Source organism: Hemicordylus capensis, chromosome 5 (assembly GCF_027244095.1).
Source record: "Hemicordylus capensis ecotype Gifberg chromosome 5, rHemCap1.1.pri, whole genome shotgun sequence".
Taxonomy (NCBI): Eukaryota; Metazoa; Chordata; class Lepidosauria; order Squamata; family Cordylidae; genus Hemicordylus; species Hemicordylus capensis.
The window spans coordinates 94,504,393-94,522,010 of NC_069661.1; the positions used below are offsets into that span (position 1 = coordinate 94,504,393).

Here is a 17,618-nt window from a genome sequence, read left to right on the forward strand (position 1 = left end):
TGCATGCAAGGATTCCCATCAGTGACAGTTAAATAAGCTGGCGAATCTAATATTAACTGTACCTTTAATGTGATTGAAATGTCAAAATAAGCTTCAGACTATCACACTTACTGGCTGATACCTTGACTGACAAAGTGCCCGTGTACTGTAGCAGGGTTGTGTTCCAGACCAAGGTTGTGCCGGCACATGTTGTGAGGTGGGGGAAGATCTTCCTTTCCTTCCACAACAGCCTGCACCACTCAGAAATATGTCCCTAAGACTCAGGGACATATTTTCAGGTGGCGCAGGCAGTTACTGAAGGAAAAGGAGATTATTTCCCCCTCTGCAATGGGCACCGACAGCCTTAGTCTGGAACACAGCACTACTGCACCAGCACTTCATTAGTCCAGATGTCAGCCAATAAATTTAAAGGCAGATGAACGGAAAGACCAATGAAAAATGAAAATGATCCCCTGGAATAGAGTGGGATGAAATACATTTAATAAAATGAGTGTTTGATGTCAAGTCTGAGGAAAAATCAATATGCTCTTATATGAGAGAGAGAGAGAGAGAGAGAGAGAGAGAGAGAGAGAGAGAGAGAGATTATATTTACTTCTACATGTCGTTAAGAGGCAGCAGTGTTACTGCTGTAGCACTGTAACCCTGCTAACTGAGCAAAGAGGCACCTTTTAACGTGGTGATTCTCTTATTTTTAGCAAGAGGAGAGCAACTAGACCTAATCAACCCCAGCACAGCATCTCTCTCTACTGGCTGTTGCTGGTGTCAACCTTATGTTTCTTTTTAGACTGAGAGCCCTTTGGGGCAAAGAGAACCATCTTATTATTTGGTGTGTGTGTTTTTTTGTTTTATTGATTGATTTGTTGATTATTTTTCTATGTACACTGCTTTGAAAACGGTTGAAATGTAGTATACAAATACTACTACTAGTAGTAGTATAGTAGTAGTAGTAATAATAGTAGTTAATAGACAATGATCAGGCCACTAAATAGATACTCTAAACTGCAAGGGCAACAATCAAGTATAGCGAAGGACTTACTTAAAACCATTGTGCCTATCTATTTACTGGCCAGTGGCCAAGATGTTTGGCTGAATATTATCTTAACCATTATCCAGATTATTCTTTCTACTGTCACTTAAAAGAAAGCAAAACAGTAGAAATAACTCCATTATATCCTGTAGCTAGTTCTACCAACCTGGAATTTAAATTAGTGGGGTCTGCCCTCAAGTAAATGTGCATGAGGACTGCCTGTCTGAGTTCAGTCAATGCCTTCTAGCATTCTGCTTCTGTCAGAGACTAGCCAAATGCCTGTGGATGCTCAGAACCAGAGCATGAGGGCAATGATTATCCTCTCCTATGCATCAGGTATCAGAGATAAACTGTCTGCATATATAAAGGTTCCATGTCATTGTCAAGGCTAATAGAACCATCATATATTCAAATTTCAGCAACATATTAGTACTGCCATAAAAACCAAGTTTGGGACTGACTCCCTATTAAGCTTCTGTGATGTGCTGCCACACTTATTTTTACATATATAAACCCAGCCACACCCACAGGTGGAAGCCATTTTAAGGAGAGGCTATCACCAGTGGAACACAGCTGCCTTATACTGAGTCAGACCATTGGTCCATCTAGCTCAGTATGTCTACACTGACTTGCAGTGGCTCTCCAAGGTATCAGGCCAGAGTCTTTCCCAATCCTATTGGAGATGCCAGGGATTGAACCTCGGACCTTCTGCATGCAAAGTTCTACCACCCAGCTGTAGCCCTAACTCCACTTCTTGTGATCAGGATCTCCATAGGTTATTACACATTTAGTAAGGAGTCCTTCCATTTGTCAATCCTGAACCTAACACAGGTCAGGATTGACCTGCATTTCTCTACTCTGTCCTTTCTCTACTCTATCATTTCTCTACTCTATCCATAGAAGCCACCTATTGGTGCAGCGGGGAAGTAACTTGCCTATGGAGCAAGTGGTTGCTGGTTCAAATCCCCGTAGGTATGTTTCCCAGACATCTATATTGGGCAGCAGCGATATAGGAAGATGCTGAAAGGCATCATCTCAGATGCTGAAAGGCTTCGTCTCATACTGAGCGGGATATGGCAATGGTAAACCCCTCCTGTATTCTACCAAAGAAAATCACATGGCTCTGTGGTCACCAGGAGTCGACGTTACGTAAAGTTCTTATGTCCTTATCAACAAACGGAAGTACTTTTTCACACAATGGATGATCCACTTGTGGAACTTTCTGCCACAGGATGTGGTGACAGCCAACAACCTGGATGGCTTTAAGAGGGGTTTGGATGGCTTCATGGAGGAGAGGTCTATCAATGGCTACTAGTCGGAGGGCTGTGGGCCACCTCCAGCCTCAAAGGCAGGATGCCTCTGAGTACCAGTTGCAGGGGAGTAATGGCAGGAGAGAGGGCACGCCCTCAACTCCTGTCTGTAGCTTCAGGTGAGCTACAGTTTATACTGAGATTGAGGTAGAGTCTGCTCCTGGAAATCTGATTCTTCCAACCTTCTGTTGATTGTTTGTACAGGACTGTCATTCTTAGTGATCTGTGTTGGTATGCACTTTGCTCAGTTTGAAATGTTAGCACATTTTTTTGTATATATCTTTTTCAAAATAGTACTCTATATCCTTTTTTTTTTTGCTTTAAATTTTTATTGATTTTAACAATATCTTGAAAATCTCATTACATCAAACATTAAACAAAAAATTGACTTCCAACTCAGCAATCAGCGCGAATCACTAACTATACAATTAACCCTTGCTATAATAATTCAAAACATATATCCTATAGCTTACCAAACTCGATTTTAGTCTACTCAACCTGCTAATATTACAAAATTTCAAACCCTGTTGAAAAATCAATATTAGGAAAATAGTTCTTTAGGTACAGTAATAATGGTTTCCAATCTTCTTTAAAAGCTTCCAAATTTTGATCTGTTATCAGTACTGTAAGTTTTGCCATCTCTGCATATTCCAAAATTTTTATCAGCCAATCTTCTTTTGAGGGCAGTTCATTGTCCTTCCATTTCTGTGCATATACTATTCTGGCTGCCGTGGTTGCATACATGAAGAATGTTAAATTTCTTGTGGAAAACTCTCTTTGCGTTATTCCCAGCAGGAAGGATTCTGAGCTCTTAGGAAATGTCATTTTAAAAAATTTTTTTAACTCATTATATATCATGTCCCAAAAGGCCTTTGCCTTCCTACAAGACCACCACATATGAAAAAAAGTTCCTTCACAATGTCCACATTTCCAACATTTGTTTGAAACATTTTTATACATTATCGCCAATTTTTAAGGCGTCAAATACCACCTGTACATCATCTTATAATAATTTTCTTTTAAAGTGTAACATGCAGTGAACTTTAAATCAGTTTTCCATAATTTTTCCCAAGCTACCATATCTATATTATGACCCACATCTTGAGCCCATTTTATCATAGTCGTTTTAACCACTTCATCTCTTGTCTCCTCCAAAAGCAACAGCCTATACATCTTGGGCACTAATTTTTCATCATTTTCACATAAAATAGTACTCTATATCCATTTGATTCTACTCTTGTTCCTTTACAATTGGTAGCTTGTGAAGATTCTCAGAACTTGTGAAGAATTCAATTCCTGCTCAGGATAGTCTAGGCCCACACAATCTATGACCCACCAAACCAAATGCCACCCACCAGTATGGTCGCCATATATCCTGGCCATGTATCAAGGTATTCATAAAGTGTTTTTGCTGTCTGTCTGAGACCTCAAACATGTTAAGTTGCTATCGGGCATTTAACAAGCCACAATACATGGCTGTGTGGCCTGGGTTTGGCTTGGTGAGTCACAAGTCACACAGATCTTGGCATGCCCAGATGGACACAGAGGCTGAAGCGTTTCCCCTTCAGTGTTGTGCTGAATACTGGCCTTTTTGTCTTCTACTGTACAACTTTGAATGGCTCACCACAAAAAGAGGCCAGGCATGCCTGGCCAGGAGATCGTTTGCTAATTCCGTTGGTAGCAGTGACATGGCTATAATTGAACGAGGGTGTACAAATGTCTCTGGGCAGGGGCGTAACTACTATTAGGCAAGGGGAGGCGGCTGCCTGGGGGCCTCCATGCCTTGAAGGCCCCCCCAGAGGGAAGTCACATGACTGTATATTGTGAAGTAAGTGTGTGTGTGTGTGTGTGTGTGTGTGTGTGTGTGTGTGTGTATCAGCGAGGGGGCCATTTTAAAATTTTGTCTCTGGGCCCACTCCAGCCTTGTTATGCCCCTGTCTCTGGGCCACCCTTCACTCTCCCCTCTTGTTCAGTGAGTGGAGAGTTTGTGATATTATATGCACAGGAGTGAGAGAAAGGCCATGCCAAGAAAGCTTTGTTTTTTACTCTGGGTTTTTTTTGTCCCAATGTGACGCAAAGAACTCATTCAGCTTCTCTGCAACCTCCATATCCTCCGTAATAATCCCTTTCATTCCCTCATTGTCTAATGGTCCAACCGCCTCCCTGGCAGGTTTCTTGCTTCTGATGTATTTAAAGAAGTTTTTGTTATTCCCCTTGATACTTTTAGCTAAATGTTCCTCAAACTCTCTTTTTGCCTCCCTTGGCTTCCTTGACGGTACGTGTTAGCCATGCTGGCATCCTCCTGGACTTATTGGTACCTTTCCTCCTTTTGAGTATACAGTCTAACTGGGCTTCTAGTATTGTGGTTTTGAGTAAACTCCATGCACTCTAGAGCGAAGTGGCTCTCCTGATTTTCCCTTTCAGCTTTCTTTTCACCATACTCCTCATTTTGGAGAAGTTTCCTCTTCTGAAATTCAAAATGTCTGTGTTAGACTTCCTTGGTGATTCTCTCTCCGCATGTATGCTGAATTTGATGGCACTATGGTCACTATTCCCTAAAGGGTCGATGACACTGACATCACTCACCAGGTCCTGGGTGCCACTCAGAATTAAGTCCAAGGTCACTTTCTCTCTGGTTGGTTCCAAGACCAACTGTTCTAGGGCACAGTCATTCAGCGTAACTAGAAATATGACCTCTTCGTCATTACCTGACTGTGAATTTACCCAGTCTATGTGTGGGTTAGGGGTGTGCACGGAACCGCGGAGCTGTGGTCCGGCACTGGGGTGGGGGGTTCCATTAAGGGTGGGGGGGCTTTACTTACCCCTCCCGCATTTTCCCAACTCCGGTGCCGTATTTACTTGAGAAATCGGGCAGCAGGATACCTCCCTGCCGCCCGCTTCAATCCCCGCTTGGCTCCTTTCTCCGTTAAAAATTGGGCGGCAGGATACTTCCCTGCCGCCCGCTTCAATCCCCGCTTGGCCGCCCCCTTCAATCCCCGCTTGGCCGCCCCCTTCAATCCCCCTGCCACCCCCTTCAAGCCCCCTTCAAGCCCGTTTTGTCCTTAGAAAAATGGGCGGCAGGATACCTCCCTGCCACCCCTTTCCCTGGTTGGCTGCAAAAGGCTTTAAGAAGCCTTAAAGCAGGGAAAGGGGCGGCAGGGAGGTATCCTGCCGCCCGTTTTCTAAGGACAAAATGGGCTTGAAGGGGGCTTGAAGGGGGCGGCAGGGGGCTTGAAGGGGGCGGCCAAGCGGGGATTGAAGCGGGCGGCAGGGAGGTATCCTGCTGCCCGATTTCTCAAGTAAATACGGCACCGGAGTTGGGAAAACACGGGAGGGGTAAGTAAAGCCCCCCCACCCTTAATGGAACCCCTCACCCCAATCCTGCCGAACTGAACCGCCCCGTGTCCGGACCGGTCCGGAGGCCTGTAGAATGGCCTCCGGAGCGGTCTGTGCACATCCCTAGTGTGAGTAAATGAAGTCACCCATTGTCACAGCCCGGCCTCTCCTTGACGCCTCCTTGATTTCCTGCTGCGACTCTCAGTCACTGTCAGCATTTTGATGAGGAGGGTGATAGCACGTCCCCAGTAGCCCATTCCCTTTCAGCCCTTGTATTGTTACCCACAGGGTTTCTGTGGAGGTCTCCAGTCCACCTAGGTTTTCTAGCTTGTTAGATTCTATCCCTTCTTTAACATACAGTGCAACTTCACCTCCAAGGTGCCTCTCCCTGTCCTTTCTGTACAGTTTATATCCAGGGATAACAGTGTCCCACTGGTTATCACTGTTCCACCATGTTTCTGTTATGCCCACTATAGCTATTTCTGCGTTTGCAACCAAGCACTCCAGCTCACCCATCTTGGCTTGGAGACTTCTGGCACTGGCATATAAGCACCTATATGCTGAATCTCTCACCTGATATATGCTATCTTTCTTTTGATCCTTTGACCTGCTGGGACAGGCTCCTGTCTGTTCTTTATGTGGTTCTGCTCTGTCCCCTTCTGTTTTATCTGAATCCTTTAATGTGCACCCTTACACATTAAAGGATGGCTTTTGCCAAAACGGATACTGCCCAGCTCCCGTCGGCTATTCCCCAGGTGTCATTTTAAAAGCTGCTCTGCAGCCTTTTTGATTTTAAGTGCCAGCAGTCTGGTTCCATCTTGGTTCAAGTGCAGCCCATCCGTTTTGTACAGGCCTTGCTTGCCCCAAAATGTATCCCAGTGCCTAACAAATCTAAACCCCTCCTCCCAGCATTAATGTCTCATTCACGCATTGAACCCCCTCAGCTCTGCCTGTCTCACTGTACCTGCTCACGGAACAGGTAGCATTTCTAAGAATGCTACCTTGGGGGTCCTGGACTTTAATACACTACCTATCAGCCTAAATTTGGCTTCTAGGACCTCCCGACTGCATTTCCCCACATCATTGGTTCCGATGTGCACCATGACAGCTGTCTCCTCCCCAGCACTGCCTAAGAGCTGCCTAAGACGCTGCGTGATGTCCACAACCTTCGCACCAGGCAGGCAAGTCACCACACAGTCAACATGCAGGTCACAAGCCCATCTTTCTATACCTCTAATGATCGAATCACCCACTACAAGGAAGCCCCCCCCCAGAGGAGTATCCCCTGTGCGAGAGGATATGGGCTTATCATCCATGGAAGGGATCCCTTCTAAAGGAGCATTTCCCGCTTCCTCAGACTGATGCCCTCCTTGCCCGAGACCTTCATTCTCCCTGACAGCAGAGGAGCTATCAGTCCTGGAGTAGGATGCCTCTATCACGTCCCTCAAGGTCCCATCCACATGCCTCTCTGTCTCTCTCAGCTTCTCTCTGAGCTTCTTCACCATGGTCTCAAGGGAACGATCCCTAACAGTGGCATTCCACTGCACAGAATGCCAATCTCTGCTTTCCTTCCTGGTAGCTGGCCAATAATGCTTTGGAGAAAAATATAAAACCATAACGTTGTGTCCTATCTCCAGTGCATTACTAGAGGGAAAGAGGTTGAGAAGCCCCTCCCCCACACTCACTGACATGGTTAGAAAGCCCACTCTGCACTCTCAGGACAGTGTTTGAAGAGATAAAAGGTTGCACTCAGGATGAGATTCTTATAATACATTTGCAGTCATGGAGAGTGTTTTCAGACAAACACTGTCTTGGTTTCTGAAGAGTGAAGGGAGGGTTTTCAAAGTGGAGATCAGAGTTGGTGGAGACTGGAGCAGAGGCCATCATGGGGGCGGAGCTTTCTGGAAGCATTTGCAACTCTGTGCACTGTAAACGGTTATATAATGTCTGATTATAACTTATTTTACAGTTACATTAATCAAAATTAGGGGCTGTTTCAAAACAAATAAAACCACGGTTGGATAGCTTAATAACACATGAAATACCAACAAACCAGTATCTCTGTTAAAGACGTAAGCATTTCACGAGTCCCATACATCTCATTGACAGATAGTAAAATATAATGAGCAGATTTTGAAATACTTCAAAGTGTATAACAGCTATAAGATGACTTCTGAGGGATAATGGAATAGATTCCCGTAAGAAAGAAGAAATCTTACTGAAATCACATGACAGGGATTAGGAAAGGGGAAGAGGCAATCTTGATAGCCTATTAAAAATATCTGTCAGTACTGTATATGGTTGAATTATCCTGTTTTCTTTTTTAAAAAACTGACCAGGTGTTCAGCTGATATACATAAGGGAAATTAGTCAAAATGATGATAGAAGGTTATTACACAGATTATAGCTACTTTGGTTATTACACAGATTATAGCAACTTTTACTGACTGACATACAGACTAAATTATTCAATAGTACTTCTCCGGAGTTACTCTAATGGACTACTTGATTTCAATATGGCTTCTGTCAAGTAATTTAGACTGGATGTTAACCACTAACATTAACCATAGGTGTAAAATAGGAATGCATTTCTATCTATCTATCTATCTATCTATCTATCTATCTATCTATCTATCTATCTATCAGAGTATATTTAAAAATCCAGTTCCCAATTTTCCACTCCGCTTGACATCTGAGACAGAGGCCTGATCTGTGTCCCATCACTGACTGAGGTTTGAGAGGTTTTCATAAATCAGACCCTTTACTGTGCTGGCCCTTACCTTATGGAATACTGAGGGCCACCAATGAGGTGGGGGGAACATAGCCTCTTGTACTGGGCCCAGAGGCAGTAGAGATCCTGGCAAGGGAGGTGCCACCCCACCTGCCTGCCCCTCCAGTGCTGCTACTCCTCACTGTCACCACTGCAGGGACAGTAGAGTGCTGGTCCTTAGCATCTCCACAGAGATGCTTGTCGAGCACTCTGCTGATTTTAATACATTTCCTTGAGGCTAGTAGAGCACTGGTCTAGAGCATTCCTGTGAAGATGCTTGAAGGCACATTCTACTGGCCTGAATACACCTCCAGTCCACTGCTCCCTTTCAAAGGAAGAGCAAGAAGCTGGAGCAGAGGAAGATAACTCTGCTGGAGAAGGTAAGCCCCATGAGGAAGCAGTGTTCCCTCTAAGGCGGGTGTGTGTGCACATACTCACATGTTTTTTTATATCTGCTCAGGTTGGATCAGGAAGGGCCCACTCTGAATGCATGTGTGTGCACACTGCCTTGATACTGCTGCCCAGAACAAAACCTTTGCACAAGAACACTGCCAGGGAGGGAGGGAGGGAGGGCAGGCAGGAAGGTAATTTTGACTGGGGAGTACAGATAGTTTTGCACACCTCAGCATTTGGGAAAAGTCTGGGGCAGAGAGAGTACAACTTGCAGGGAAAAAGCTGCTTGGCATGCTTTGTTCACCAAGAATGGGCCAGCACCCCACTGCCCAGTTGCCAATAAATTGGGGGCCAGTGGGGTTCACATACAGTGGACTAAGCCCAGAAAATCCTGTTGGCACCCCTGGAAATACCATTTCTAAGGAGACCTGGATTAGCCACCTCACTGTACTCCGGATGCCTGTCCAAGTCTTGGCTTTTTATAGAGGGCTTCAGATTTTATTGATGTGACTCTTTGATGAATTGCTTCCTCTCCCCCACCCCCACTGCTACTGAGGTGTGTAGTGATCTTCTATGTGATATGTTGTTTTATTTGTGGTTTTAAATGTGTCTTATTCTGTAAGTGGCTCTGTATTTCTCAGAGAGCAATCGGATATAAATGTTAAAGCCCAGGTAGAATGGAAAGAGAGAAAGAGAGGCAGATCGAATGGGAAAAGTGGGAGAGAGAGAGAGGCAGCTACAGCCTTTTCTCTGCCTGCCTGCCTGCCCTGCCCTCTGCCCATGTCCCTAGTCTCAGTGGCACCAGCCACCACTGTGCCCCCATGCTAAATCAATCAATCATCTTTATTACAGTCAAAGACCAGCACAGGATAAAGCACAGAGACAATATAGTAAAACTCATGCTAAATGAAATATAACTCTGAAAACTAAATATGATTATAATAGTAAAATACAACTCTAAAAACTGTATGGTAATTAGTAAAGTAAAATGCTACCGGCTAAGCCTAAAAACTGTGGGAAAATTAATAAAGTATATGTATAGCTATCCTTAAAAGTAGGGCAACTAAAAGTATAAAATGGATAAAATAACATACAAGCTAAATAAAAGCAATATAAAAGCAGTGAAGTAAAAGGCAAATTAAAATTATACAATCAAGCACATAAAATGCTCAATAGTCAAACATCTGCTGCTAGGGATATTAACTGGTGGTCAGGACCCTGTAGATCTTTCACGCTTCCCCACAGAACCTGGCAACATTGTGAAGGACCGATTGTCATCTGATAGCAGCATCTTGGTGTAGACTTGACTAGAGCGGCCAGGCCATTTAAGGAGCAGGGGAGATATGAGCCTGTCCCGACTGTCTTTATAAAAGGGACACGAAAGGAGCACATGGTCTATGGTTTCCACCTCCCCAGAGTCACAAGGACAGATCCTTTCCGTGAATGGGATCTTCTTGTATTTGCCTTCCAGAATGGAAGAGGGAAGAGCACGACCCCAGGCAAGGGTGAACGCCCTTCTATGGCTTGATATTTCCAATTGTGCCAGATATGCAGAGGGGGAGACGGTAAACCTACGACTGTCCGGGGCCAGAAAGCCTGTTGCCTTACTTAAATCTGCCTGCCGTTCCGTGTCCAGGATCCTCTGTTTGATGGCCATTTTCACCTTGTCCCTGCCCATTGTAAGCAAAAGAGATGGAGAGAAGCTGTGCCACTTTGTGTGAGAGAAGCTGTGCCACTTTGTTGGAGAGTGCCCGTTTCCATGAGGACTGAAACTTGCAGGGTTAGCAGGGCCAGGCCCCATGGACAAAGGGCTAGTTTGAGCCAGTGGTTGAGAACTGTCATCCAAACCTTCTCCTCCACTTTTATCATGCCAGTTTCCAGCTGTAGGGTGGCATTGGAGACACAGCAAGGCACTTGTAAGGTGCTTCTCAGGAATTTAGATTGAACATGTTCCAGTATGGCAAGATTGGATGGAGATCCTGGGGTGACTTGGCTTCATATAGTCTGAACACTGCAGGTACATAATGGCCGCCTCTAGAACATAAGAACTTCACAATGGCAGAGGAGCTCCTCTGTGCTGCTAGGGCAACGTGTTCACAGTGGGCCCTTCTTGAGCCAGAGGCATGAAGGACCACCCCCAGGTACGTAAAGCAGGCAACCTGCTCAATTCTGTGCCCATCAATAATCCAATGGTGGATCTTCAGTCTTCTAGCGAAGGCCATGACCCTGGTTTTTTGATAATTTATTTCCAGTTGTTCACTCTTGCAATGCTGAGATTGTGTTGCCAGCGCCCTTCTGAGACCTACAGGGGTCCTGGAGAGGATAGCAGCAGCATCTGCATAGAGTAGGATGGAGATGGCTCTTCCGGCAAACTTGGGAAAGTGGAAGTCAGGGTTGCTGAGGCAGCTCACCATGGCATTGATATAGAAGTTGAACAATAGGGGGCCCAGGACACATCCTTGTTTAACTCCCTTCTGGGTTGAAATAGGGTTCGTAAGGTGTCCTTGGGGGTTCCATCTCACCTTAAGTGATGTGTCTGTGTGAAGGGCGCAGATCAGATACAGCAGGAGTCGATCAACAGAGGAGGATTCAAGCTTTTCCCAAAGCTTGACTGGGGAGATGGAGTCAAATGCAGCCCTAAGGTCTATGAAGGCAGCATAGAGGGAGGAGATTTGTTAGAAGAGTACCTTTCAATGAGATGTTGGAGCACCAGGCACTGATCAGTAGTAGATCTGCCTTCCCTAAATCCCGCTTGTTCATCTGCCAGCATCTCTTCTTGCTCTAGCCAGTCCTTGAATTTCCCATGTATGTGCCTGGCATACAGCTTGTTGATGGTGTTAAGCAGGCTAATGGGCCTATAATTGCTTTTTGCACATGGGGATGATGATCGCCCACCCCCAGTCCTTGGGGATGTGGCCCTGGCAGTTAATATGGGTAAATAACAAGGCCAGGACTGGGGCCCACCACTCCAGGTTACTTTTTATAAGATCTGTAGGGATGAGGTCTTCTCCTGGGGCCTTTCCCACTTTAGATTGTGCGACAAGGGACTCAACCTCCACTGTAGTGACCAGTGGCCAGCTAGGCAAGCCTTTTATATCCTCTGGAGGGGGACCTAAGTTTGCTGTTGCAACATCGTATAGGCTCTGGAAGTTGGGCCTAACATCGTATAGGCCCAGGTTGTTGGAGGGATGTGGGAATCTATTGGGGTCATGCCATTGTAGGAGGAGTTGGCCATGATGTGCCAAAATGTGGAGGAGTCCTTATCCTTGCCTGCCTGGATGAGTCGTGACCAAGTGGCCCTCATGGCCTCTCCCTTCTTGGTTGTCAGTAGGTGTTTATATTGTTTCTTAAGATGTGAGAGATGTGAGAGGCCCTCTAGGGCATCTGCCCCAGTACCAGCACTGTAGGAGAGGTAAGCGGATGTAAGGGCTTTCTTTGCCTCTATGCAGTCCTTATCGAACCAGGGTTTGGATGGACACCTGGGAGGCTTTGAAGCATAATCCACCTTCCTAATTAAATGATGTTGGAGTTTCCGTACTAAAGCGTCATAACCCTCCAGAAGGGCAAGAGACAGCTCCTTTGAAGTGAGGACTCACTGAAAAGTCAGGAAGGGTTCTACTGCAAGCAAATCTTTTATTGTTTGATCAAGCTGAGGTGTCCATTTGGCACGGCATCTTCCCTGACCCTCTGGTGAAATATTGGGAGTGTAGTGAATCTCTAGGCGTAGCTGTTGGGCCAAGAGTGCCAGTTGGAGGAGGAGTGGAAAATGGTCACTATCTACATGAGGGATGACTTCAAAGTTCACCACCAAAGGGAGCAGGTTCCTGGTAACAGCAATATAGTCTATGGTGCTTGTTTTGGTACCAGATAGATATGTGAATTCACCTGGGTGGTCACTTTCCAGTGAGCCATTTAGGATCGGAAGGTTAAGTCTGACAGTCTTTTGTCGTTTGTGCTAGGCAGAGTCCCGCAAAATTTGCTCTCTGATCCTTTGACACGTGGGTCAGGGATAGGAGCTTCGATCCTGGGTGAGGGGAAGATAGCTGATGTTGATTAAATAAGGTGTGGTCATCTGATCCCATCCTAGCATTGAAGTCACCTCCCACCACCGCCAGCGCTTCGGGGTTCACCAGCAGTACGTCATATGTTTATTGCTCAAGCTCAGTCCATAGAGAGCAAATTACAAGTTTCCCTTGATGAGGTGGTAGATATACATTGATTAGCAGCAGTGAATTGGGGCCAAAATGGATTAACAAGGCCATAGCATATTGTTTTAATAAGGAGATGGGGGTCAGCATTGCCCGCAGGGAGGTGGAGACAAGTATTGCTAAGCCTCCTTTTGAGCCTTCCACGCCCAATCTCAGGTACCGCTGCCAGAGAGAATGACTGGAATCCATTGAGTGTAAGGTTGGCTGCTGTCCAGGTTTCCTGGGCTAGGATAATATCAAATTGTGAGAAGAGGTTGTTGCAGTCTGTGTCTCTGCAACGACCCCAGCCAGTGAGGTTCCATGATATGAGCTTGATCCCATGCTGGTCTGGGGGACCCATGCTAAAATTTAAGCCACAACCTTTCCCCCAGCAAGTTCTCCAGTCTTCTGCAAGTAATGCTTTCTGGCACCATGCCTACTGTGTGCACCATGACAATAACAGAGTAGACGACTCTGCTCGCCATGCCCCCAGCAGCTGCACAGTGGGCATTTTGAGAATGGCTCCATATTTCCATATACTACCCTGATGAGAATTCTGAATACTGGAAAAGAGCATGGCTTTGCTTTCATACAGTCCCAAGTCCAATCCCTGGAACTTCCAGGTAGGGCTGGGAAATACCCATCTGAAAGCCCGAGGACATGCTGCCAGCATAGACAGCAATGAGCTAGATAACCAACAATCTGACTCAGTTCAAACAGCTTCCTATATAACCTAGACTAGATGGAAGAAGCTGATGAAGCTGCTTTTTGCAGGATGAGAGTCAGATGAGTAGTATGCAGCCGCAAAATGCTGTTCATTGTCTGTTGTGCATTGGTCTGAAGGGCAGGGATATTTGCAGAGCATAGATCTCCAGTGCAAAGGTTACTGAAGCAGACAGGAAAGGCTGGTATTTGCTGAGTCGACTATCTGCAGTATTCGAGGCCTCCAACCAATGGGTTCGCACTTAAGAGGACAGTGAATGGAGAATTTACATTGTATAAGGTCCCCCTACCTAAAGTCTCACACCATTCCCACTGAATCCCACACATGTGGGAGAGAGTGACTGAAGAGCAAACACAGGCACAATAAATATATTCTGAAAACACTAAGGTTAAGTGGGCAAATATCCTACTATGGAGAGTAATGGTGTGTGTGTGTGTGTGTGTGTGTGTGTGTGTGTGTGTGTGCGCGCACACACACACACATGCTGAATTATTATTTTTAAACCAATTAGGTCTTTCTGACAACCAGCCTTACCTGGACTCTGGTCATCTGGACGAAGGCAGGTAGGCTCCTGCCTGCCCACCCCCTTGTGATGTGTGAACTACTACTACTATTACTACTACTACTACTACTACAATGAATATTTCTATACCACTTCAACAAAATCCTCAAAGCAGTTTACATAGAATAATAAATAATACATTAAGAAGATGGTCCCCTGTCCCCAAAGGGCTCACAATCTAAAAAGAAACGAAAGGTATACACCAGCAACAGCCATGGGAGGGATGCTGTGCTGGGGCTGGAACTGGATGTCATCAAGGTCCATCTTCTTTTCCTACAAGCTCCCCTACTTAGCTCAGGGTCAGGATTAGGAGGCCCAATAAACTTAATGTGTTTGTCCTTCATCTGTTTTCAACAATTGTACTTCACTGCATTGCTTACATTTCTGGTGGCCAGTTCACAAACTATTCTTTAAATACTGATATAGTGCCATATGCATGGTGCTTCACAGAGTATAAGAGGAAGGTGTCTGCCCCAAGGAGCTTAGAATCTAAAATTTGACACATTGGGATACAACAGAGGAATTGGAAGGAAGTGGAGGCAGCAATAAATAGGTAGAATGTGTTGTTGTTATAGTTGCATGTACTAAGTTATGCAATAAAGTTTGGGGCCTAGGAAATTGTGCCAGTACTTAGATGAAAATCCTGTATACTCAATGGAAGAGCTTCTTTTCAAAAGGAAAAGGAAAATAAGTGGTGATTCATACTCAGAGTCATGGTCAGAGAAAAAGCAGCATAGGATACTCTATGGATGGGAATTGGATAAAGAGGAGAGCGAAGTGAAGAACAGACTGGCAAAGCAAGGAATAGCTATGCTGATGGAGCGTGGGAGTTGAGGAGCGAAGCCAAGACTCCTGAAGCCGGGTTTGTGGGAGGTGAAGCAGCTAAAGAGAGAACAGTGGGGGTGGATGGGGATTCTGTCCCCAGCAGCCGTTTGGGCCTGCACAGGAAAGAAACTCCCAATGATATCATGGAAATTCCAGACCTTTCTAGAAGGATTGGCATGGGGCCATTTGGCTTCAATAAAGCGAAAAGTCTTCATTGTGTGGTTAGGGAATAAGACAGCCTCAGAACTGTGTACTGATCACTGTTTGCCTTCATTCTTTAGCTAGCATATAGATCTGGTATATATATACACACACACACACACACGTAATACTCCATAATATTTTCCACTCTTAATTGAGTAAAGAGTAGATCTTTACCTAGATTTCCTTACTTTGCCTTTGAAGAACAACATTATGAATGTATTGCTTATTACAGATTTCACAATATTACTTTCTCTTTTTCAACTCTGCCAATTACAGAAGCAAAGCCATTGCGATACTGCAAAGAAAAGAGAGCTTTCAAACAAGATGTGTTTGGCCTTTCATTCCCCAATGAAATAAAAAGCTCTACATCAAAAAATGAAAAAAAGAGACTTATTACAGACACCCATTTCAAATGCATACATATACTGTAAGCTCATCTAATAGCAGTAAGAATCAACACATAGTGACTGAAGCTTCAAATGCAGCCTTTGCCACCCTGCTGTCACTGAGCACTGAGGACATGTGGGCATTCATGATGAATACTTGTGTGGTATGTTGCTTCAGGACTGGATTCTCTACTTACTCGGCACAGGCTCACTGTCAAACCCTAGGGAATAATTCATCCTGCCATATCTTATATTTCCTGTCTGTAATAAAATGAACCATGCCACTGTTGTCTGGCTGACTTGCTTGTTTATGCAGGAGGCTAACATTCTCCTGATGGGCATGATGGTGTCAAACTATCTAATCTTAAACATTTATTTCAGCACCAGGAAGGGTTTGGCAGCTGGTAAATGTCCAAATGTGACCACTTCTATAATGTGAACCAGTGGGGAGAGCAGAACTTTAGATAGTAGTTGTTTCTGCCTTAGATGTTAAAATTGCTATTAAAATAGCAAAATCTGTGTATTTACTTAATGACACATGTTAGATTTTCCCATGCTCAAGAGGGGTATTTCCAATTGGAAGCACCACTTTTTTTTGTCAAAACAGCTGCATGGGATGGAGGTCAGCAAATCTGGCTGAGACTAGGTATGTGCACGAAGTGTTTCATGCACCCCCAGGGTGGTGGAGAGCAATAGCTTTAAAAGAAGGCACGCAGGCCCCTATCTGCTCCTCTGATGCCCCCGCCCACTCCACTGTGGCACAGTCTGTTCTCTCCATTCTAAAAGGTCCTGCGCCACGCAGATGCTTTCCTTTCTCCAGCAACATGTGTGCGAGTGTCAGCACGCACATGGCATCCATACATGCATGGACATCATGTGCGTGCCAACACCTGCTCACGCATGCTGCTGAGAATGGGGCAGCAGTGGTGCAGGGCTTTTTAGAGTGGTGAGAATGGACAATGCCATGGTGGGGCAGCAGGGAACAGCAGAGGAACAGGTAGGGACTTGCGTGCCTCCTTTTAAAGCTATCACTCTCCGCCATCCCGGGGTTGGATGAAACGGGGATGAATGCGCAGATGCCATTTGTGTGGTCAGAATGGTGTTGCTGACCATGCAAATGGCATCCGCACATGCACAGATGCTATGTGCATGCCGACGCCCCTGTGCTGGGAACAGGGAAAGCAGCTCGTGACATGGGATTTTTTAGATCAGAGAGAATGGACAGCACTGTGGTGGGGCAGTGGGGGACAGCAGAGGAGCAGGGACCTGCATGTGCCTTTTAAAGCTACTGCTTGCCCCTTGCTGAAATGTTTTGGCTGCAGCAGCCCAAATCATTTCAGTACCTCTCTATGGAGGCACTGAAATGATTCACACACATCGCTAGCTGAGACCAGGGCATGCAGAGAGATTTGTTATTGCCCTGCTTCCTATTTTCCTGCTGGAAATTGCTTCCGTCAGGCAGTGATTTGCCCCTGAAGCAGGGGTTTCCTCAAATTGCTGCTTCAGAAGCACATTGCCACTTCACTGGGCAACTTTCGGCAGGCAAACAGGACGTAGGGAAAGAGTAAGCATCCTGGTTGCAGCTGGCTTTGTCCTCCCTGTGGCTGCTCTTGACCCCCCCCCCCAAAAAAAATGCCTCTGGTTGGAAGCACACCTCTATAGCATTTTCATGCACAAATATTTTGGCCCTGAGAGTCTATCTTTTCCAAAGATTACCCAGTGACTCTGTGGTTGAAGAAGAAACAAAACTCAGTATTCCCAAGTTTAAGAGCAGAGTTGTGTATTATAAGAAACATAGAGTTGTATTTTCAGTAGCAAAAGTTGGTAGCGACAAGTAGTTTCTAGGGATGTACAAAATGTTTTGACATCTAAATGTTTCAACTCGAAACGTGCT

The 17,618-nt window shown here is 45.3% G+C and overlaps 1 protein-coding gene across 4 annotated transcripts in view; it reads left to right on the top strand.

Annotated features, from left to right (window-relative positions):
- Positions 1–17,618, top strand: part of DLC1 (DLC1 Rho GTPase activating protein) — a 338,048-nt gene that overhangs the window by 1,759 nt on the left and 318,671 nt on the right. The gene's annotated exons all lie outside the window — the stretch shown is intronic.